Here is a 6,960-nt window from a genome sequence, read left to right as displayed (position 1 = left end):
GAACTAGAAAAGCTGTTTTTCCATGTCCTGAAACTGTCCCTGTGGATCAGCATAGTTTGACTTTGAAACAGGGATGTCAGACAGGAAGTGGGGTTGTGGAGCAGGAAAAAATTTAAAAACAAAACAAAGCCCTCCAACAAACAAAGCCAGGGAGACATTGCCTTGTGTTTCAAAAAAAGCAGTTTCTGAGCAACAGCAACAGCTGGATGTTTGCTGCTTGGGCAATCACCACAGTTTTAAAATGAAACCTTGATAAAGCACCCGAGACTTGGGTAATACAATTATTTTTGCAGTTTGATGCAACCATGTTGGTCAATCCTCTGAGCTCACTGCCTGCAAAGGCTGTTTGATCAGCAGAAGTGGGAGAAACAGGGAGTTCTTGTCCTCTGCTGCAGCGTGAAAAGTGTGGGTGGCCTTTGGAGCAGGTTGGGTACAGCTGTGTCACCATGATGGGGGTGAGGTCAGGGCAAGCTGCTCCTTGGGCTGGAAAAGCTTCTGTGTGTTGGTGAAGCCCTTGGAAATCTCAGGATCTGTTCCAGCTCTGGAATGTTGGAGCAGTTGGGTGTTGGGTGTGAAATGGAAGCTGGGGTGCTCTGGGTGGAAACTGAGTCTGATGCCTCAGGTTCAGCTTCTCTATTTTTCACATTCTGTGCTGCTTCAGTGTGTGGGGCTGGGTTCCCATCAGGGCATGCTGAGCTCTGTGCCCAGAGCAGGGAGACAAAACAATTCCTGCTCCAGCTGGGCACCAAGGACAAATGATCCCAATCTCAGGCCAGGAGCACAAACCCCGTGGGCTGGAGAGAGAAAAACAAGCAGGGTGGGACTGGCTGGGCCAAAGCTGGGCTGGGACAATGAACTGCAAGGTGGGAATGGAGCAGAGCTGATCCCAGGGAGAGACCCCGTGCCCGGCCGGGCATTTTGGGGCCATTTTGGGTCATCTTGGGGGCAGCCCTGGCTGGGCTCTGGTGCTGCCCAAGGTGGATCCATGGAGGAGATCCTTGGAATCAATCCCTGCTTTGTTCTGGGACTCTGCCCAGCCTCTGCTCCAGCTCAGCCTGCACAAGGCATCATTTCTGGTAAAGAGATGAGGTGCCTCAAACATAAAGAAATAGCTGAAGTGATTTTTCAGGAATACAGCTTTGGAGGGAGGTGACAATTAGGGTAGTAGTTAAATCCCAAGATATTTCCTGGGATCTCAGTGTTTGTCACACCTGGGGAAAATGGTCTGGCAAGGCCAGCAGAGAGCCCTGCCAGGCACCAGAAGGAGAGTCCTTGTGCTGATGCATGTGTTTGCTGGGAAGAATATATCAGGAATTGGCCTCCCTTTCCTGACAATCCTGTGACTGCAGTAACTACTGACAGTAACAACCTCAACTCAGTCATTAACTCCAAACCCAGTCCAGAGTGTGACCATTTGATCTTAAATGTTTTCCAGTGCAGAAAGCATGATGTGAGGGATGTTGGTTTGTGATCTCCACCCTGGGTGTTTGTACTGAAGCCTTAAAGAGGAAACAGAGGTGAAGAAGCTGGGAAACCAGTGCTGTGCCCAGAAGGGCCTCTCCCAGCCATGGCATCTTGTGTGCTGCCATTCCATATGGGAAGGGTTTTGAGAGCTTTCAGGCTTTTCCAAGGCTCAGAGTTTAAATTCCAGCTAAGTTCTTCCCTCTCAGATAAAGCCTGCTCCCACTGATAGGTCTGGTATTTGAAATCTGCTACAGGAAAATAAAAAGGTCTTGGCAGAGCTAAACCTGTTAAATATCTTTACATCCTTCACTGGAATTCCTGATAACCAGAAGCCTGTTCAGGCACTACAGCCTTGCAGGGAAAAAACAGGCAAAAGGTGAATGTGTAATAAGGTGAGGAAGCATTTCCAAGAGCAAGGAAGCCACGTTTTCATGTGGAAGGAGCGGGAAGATGTGGCACAGACATTGCTTTGCTCTTTTTTGTCACCCTTCCCAAGAGTATCGAGCAGGTGGAGGAGGAAGAAGGGGCTGCATCCCGACCTTTAGGAGCTTGAATACACCAAGAGTCGAGCACTGAAGTGCCAGTGGTGGCTGCTTTAGGCTCTCAGACAGACAATAAATGCTGCCATCTGGTGCCCCGAGCAGGCTGCACACAGCCGGGCCAGCGTCGCACCGCACACGGCGGTGCCTCCACACCGGGCTCCTTAAATCCTGCTCTTTGGAGTATCCCATGGGTTACACTGGGTTTGTTCAATCCTGCTCCTTGGAGTATCCCGTGGGTTACACCGCGTTTGTTAAATCCTGCTCCTTAGATTATCCAAGGGGTTACACTGGGTTTGTTAGATCTTGCTCCTTGGAGTATCCAATGGGTTACACCAGGCTTGTTCAGTCCTGCTCTTTGGAGTATCCCATGGGTTACACTAGGTTTGTTCAATCCTGCTCCTTGGACTATCCAGTGGGTTACACCAGGCTTGCTAAATCCGTCTCCTTGGAGTATCCCATGGGTTACACTAGGTTTGTTCAATCCTGCTCCTTGGATTATCCAGTGGGTTACACAGTGCTTGTTAAATCCTGCTCTCTGGACTATCCAATGGGTTACACCAGGCTTGCTAAATCCGTCTCCTTGGAGTATCCCATGGGTTACACTAGGTTTGTTCAATCCTGCTCCTTGGATTATCCAGTGGGTTACACCGGGTTTGCTAAATCCTGCTCCTTGGATTATCCAGTGGGTTACACCGGGTTTGTTGAACCTGCTCCTTGGAGTATCCAATGGGTTCCCTGTCCCTCCACTGCAGGAAGAAGCACTGACATCAGAGAGGGTGGAGCAGCCCTGCTAATGGAATGATAGAGAAGGGAAAGTGGAATTTCTACCTGCACTCTCCTCATGCATTGATGAGTTTACTCATTGTTTCTGGGCAGATATCTACCAGGGCAGATAAGAAGATTTTTCCTCTTGTGCAATGAAAAAGTGAGAAGAAAGCAGAGAGCTGAATTGGTTGCCAGAGGCCATTCTGAGTTTGGAAGAATCCTGATCACAAGATGCAGGTACCCCAGATGTCATCATTCAAAGCCTTTTTTTAATATTGTGATTCCTGTATTAAATATAAAAATGTGGGAAAGTAAAAAACAACAGACAGAACACATTTGCAAGAGTCACCAGCAGACTAACTGGTCTTGCTAAATTGTCTGGACGGGTTCTAATGTGGAGTGGAGAGCTCATAACTGGATGTTGCATTTCTTTGGAAGATGGATTAATGCTCTTTATCCTGTCCTCACTCTGGAAATGCTCCATTTCCCTAAGTAGCATTAGGCCATCACACTTGCCCTGCTCATGGATTATCTCCCTGGGGGCCTGACACTGCTCACAGGAGTGACACAGGCCAAGGGTGGCTCATCTTCCTGGCTCTCTGGGGTGCACACTAGACTCTTGAGTCTTGGAGTGTTTTCAGCTGAGAATCATGAGATTTGTACCACAGAGAGCAAAGCGGTTAAAACTGGGAGAGAGAAACTTTTCCCTTCCCTTTAACTCTTGGATACAGCATGAATTGTAACTCCTCTGTAATTATCTAAAGATCAAAAAATGTTCTGACGTGAGAGATCAGAACAAGCTGCATTGTGAAAGGGAGACTGGGAACACAAGAAGGTCCTGACAGCCAGAGGAACGTTGGGTTCCCACATGGCCTGGAGTGAGCAGAGCAGGGAGCAGCTGGGAGGGAGAACTTTGGGAGAAGCAGGCTCACTGCCCAAGCTCTTACCATGGAAGATTTATCACCTGGGGGACTTTCTCCTCTTCCATGCTAGAGGAGACAAGGAGGGGTTTGGAGGAGAAGTGCCACAAAACATTGGTGTAATAAATGCATTAATAGCAGAGTTCAAACAGAGAATGCAGGGCAGCACCTACACTGCCCACAGCACTCTGTGGTGCCCACAGAGCCAAGGGAGCCTCCATCCATGTGGATGCCATGCCCTGACTTCTTTTGCCAGCCACACTGGATCAGTTCTCCTGTGCCTGGCTTGAGGCTTGTTAAAGCAGTTCAATTACTGATCCCCATTACTGGAGCATCCAAACCTCTCATGAGCTTGGATCCATGCTCAGCCCAGAAAGTGCTTTTATCCTCATTGTGCTGGAGATAGAGTGAGGCTAAATGACTTCCACAGGAGAGGCTGGAAATCAGTAGGACAGCAGGGATCTAGAGCTGCAATTCTTAATCATCTTGCTGCTTCAGATGTAAGTGTTACAGCTGGAGAATGAAAAAAGGCTCTATCGTTTTCCTGTGGGCACACAGCGCGGGCCAAGCAAGCCTGAGCTGACATTTCAAAGACCTTTTGTTTTTCAAGTGGGTTCCTTCCATCTGGGAAAATGCTCTATTATCTTGGGGGGAGGGAGGCAGCAACTTGCAGAAATGGCTCGATTCTGTAGCCAGTTTGTTAGATGTTGGTCCAGACATTGTTTGGATGTCAGTCCAGACCAAGGAGAGTGGATCTGACCAATGTGTTTACTTTGCCACCTGCTTTCAGAGAAAAGCACATAAGCAAATTCAAATGCTTTGAATGCTTTTATGTGTGCATTTATCTTGCAGGAGAACTGTGTCCCAGATGATACTGGGAGAGGGAGCTCTCCCCAGACTGTGTTAAAAAGCACAAGAACTGAGCATTCTTTTCAATGGGGGTATTTACATTCTGTTACAAAAGAAACACTGGGAGTATTTCACAGGCATTCCCGGAAAAGAAGTGGGCAGTAGCTGCACACTATCTCAGTGCTCTTTAATTTGGTTTGTGTCAGAGAGATCTCAAAGTCAAGAATCACATTTGCAGATGCTTGGGCAGTTCATGAACTGCTGAGGCTGCCCAGAGGTTGTATAAAGTTAATGATGCAGAACAAGCCTGCTGACATCCAAACTGCAGGAGGCACAGACCTGCTGCTCTCCCATCTCCTTCTTTCTCTCTGGAGGCAAGAGCCTTTTTTTGCCCTACTTCAGGTGCTGTTTTCTATCTCCCGGGTCTTGTGGGGCAGACCTAGAACTGTTTCCCACTGCATTAATGCCTGTCCTCACTGGAGCTGAGGAGAGTCCTTGAAGTGCAGAGACACCTGAGCAAGGAGTTCCCAATAAATATTGTCAGGAGGCTGCTTAAAGACTTCTTGGCCTGCTGTTGAGGTGGAGGTTAATCCCTGGTCTAGGACAGAACTCCCTACGTTAGAAAAGAGACTGCTGAGTTCAAGTTCAGCCTGGCTGGGTGGCAGGAAGAGCACCATTATCAATGTCAGAATTCAACCAGGGTATCCTGGCTTTTTTAAAATGTGGAGCCTGTGGTTCAGCCAACACAGGAGAGCTGTGTGTGACAGAGCTCTGCTAATCACAGCCTCCCTCACGCTGAGCTCGTCAGCACTGACTCAGGAGGTGAAATGTTCCCAGTGTTGCCCCTTGGGTGTTGGGAGCCTTCCAGCTGGGAGCCACACTGGGAGTCTGAAGGGCTGTGCTGCAGCAGGCACGTCTGGCAGATGGAGATGGATTCCCCCAGTGGTCTATCTGTTAGATCTGGCCACTTCAGGGCATTTTCTTCTTGGCACTTGCTTCCTCTGTTTTGAGTCTTAGCAGTCATTTTCTTCTTCAAAGTAACATATGGAAATGGTTTGGGATCTGCCCATAGCAAACTGGTTCTGCACTGGGGACTGTTTGACACAGCTGACGTCAGGCAGACCGAAGGCTGCACACACCACCTCCTGCACACACCACCTCTCAGGGTCCACGGGGGTTCTGAGCCCATGACTCATGCTGGGCTGACAGCAGGAGGTTCAAGCACTGTCTTTCAGGCTCTTTTTGGATCAGATCAATTCCTTGCTCTGTTTCTTTATCACTTTCATGTGGCAACATTACAGATTTTACACTGTAATACTCATCCAGAGGCTCAGACTCCCTGGAAACACTGCATTGCTGAGGAACAAGTGTCCTTCTGCCTTCTGTCCCTGCATGCAGGGACACTGAAGTATCACACTGAAAGCTGTCAGCATCCAGAGTTTGACCTGGAACCCAGACGTCCTCAATATTGTTAAAAAGAATATATTTTTGAGTGTTTGGGTTTCTAATCTATGGATCTTCCTGTGAATCACTGTGTGGTGCTGTGAGCCAAGGTGTGCAGCAGTAAGAGAGGGTTATTTTCAGTGCAGTTAAAGCTTAAACAAAATACAAGGAGCCATGCCCAAAGGATACAGTGTGAGCTCATGAACACCTCATGGTCCACAGAGAGCTCGCAGGTTTTAATTCCTGATTTTCTGATGTAGATTTCAGGGCTGTTTGGGATAATGGCAGCTTCTGTTTCTGGATGAAACCTTTCTGTGCCACTAAAACTTCTTCTTTCCCCATTTACTCCACCCTGAGACAGCACACATGCTGCAGTCACTGGTCGGGAGTGTTCCAGGTTGTGCTCTACCCCTTTGAAACCCCATTTTTACCTCATGGGTGATGGGCATGCCTGATTTAGCACCTAAATCTGTGTGTGTGTGACAAAACCACTGGCTGCTTCAATCTGCCACTCATTTGATTCGTTTGGTTTCAATCCCAGAGGCTGCTCCAGGACTCTGCTCACAGAACATGGTCCTGAGTTGGGTGGTACCTTCAGTAGAAGCCCCTGGCAGTGCAGCCCCTGTGCAGCACCCCAGCTCCCCACTGTTAATTTGGCTGTCATTGTTAATTTGGCTGTCACTGACCTTTCAAGCAGCTCTTTCTGTTCCACGCACACAGCAGGGGTGGGTGACGTCTGTGCTCTTATTTCCCACCTTGGCTCACACCCTCCTTCCCCCTGAGCTCTCCTGTGCTCTCCAGCAGCCACAGCCCTGGGCAGCAGATTGCTCCATGAGAAACCCATGCATGAAGTAGTTTGAAATCAAAGTTGTGGGAATAGTGCTGACGGTAATGCCAGTTATTTACTCAGGAACGTTTAATTAGATGGTTAAGACCAGGATCTGACTTTAATTCAGACCAGACCAAATGGAACAGGG

This window comes from Serinus canaria, chromosome 18, assembly GCF_022539315.1.
Source record: "Serinus canaria isolate serCan28SL12 chromosome 18, serCan2020, whole genome shotgun sequence".
In the NCBI taxonomy this organism is placed as follows: Eukaryota; Metazoa; Chordata; class Aves; order Passeriformes; family Fringillidae; genus Serinus; species Serinus canaria.
This window is presented reverse-complemented; position numbering follows the sequence as displayed.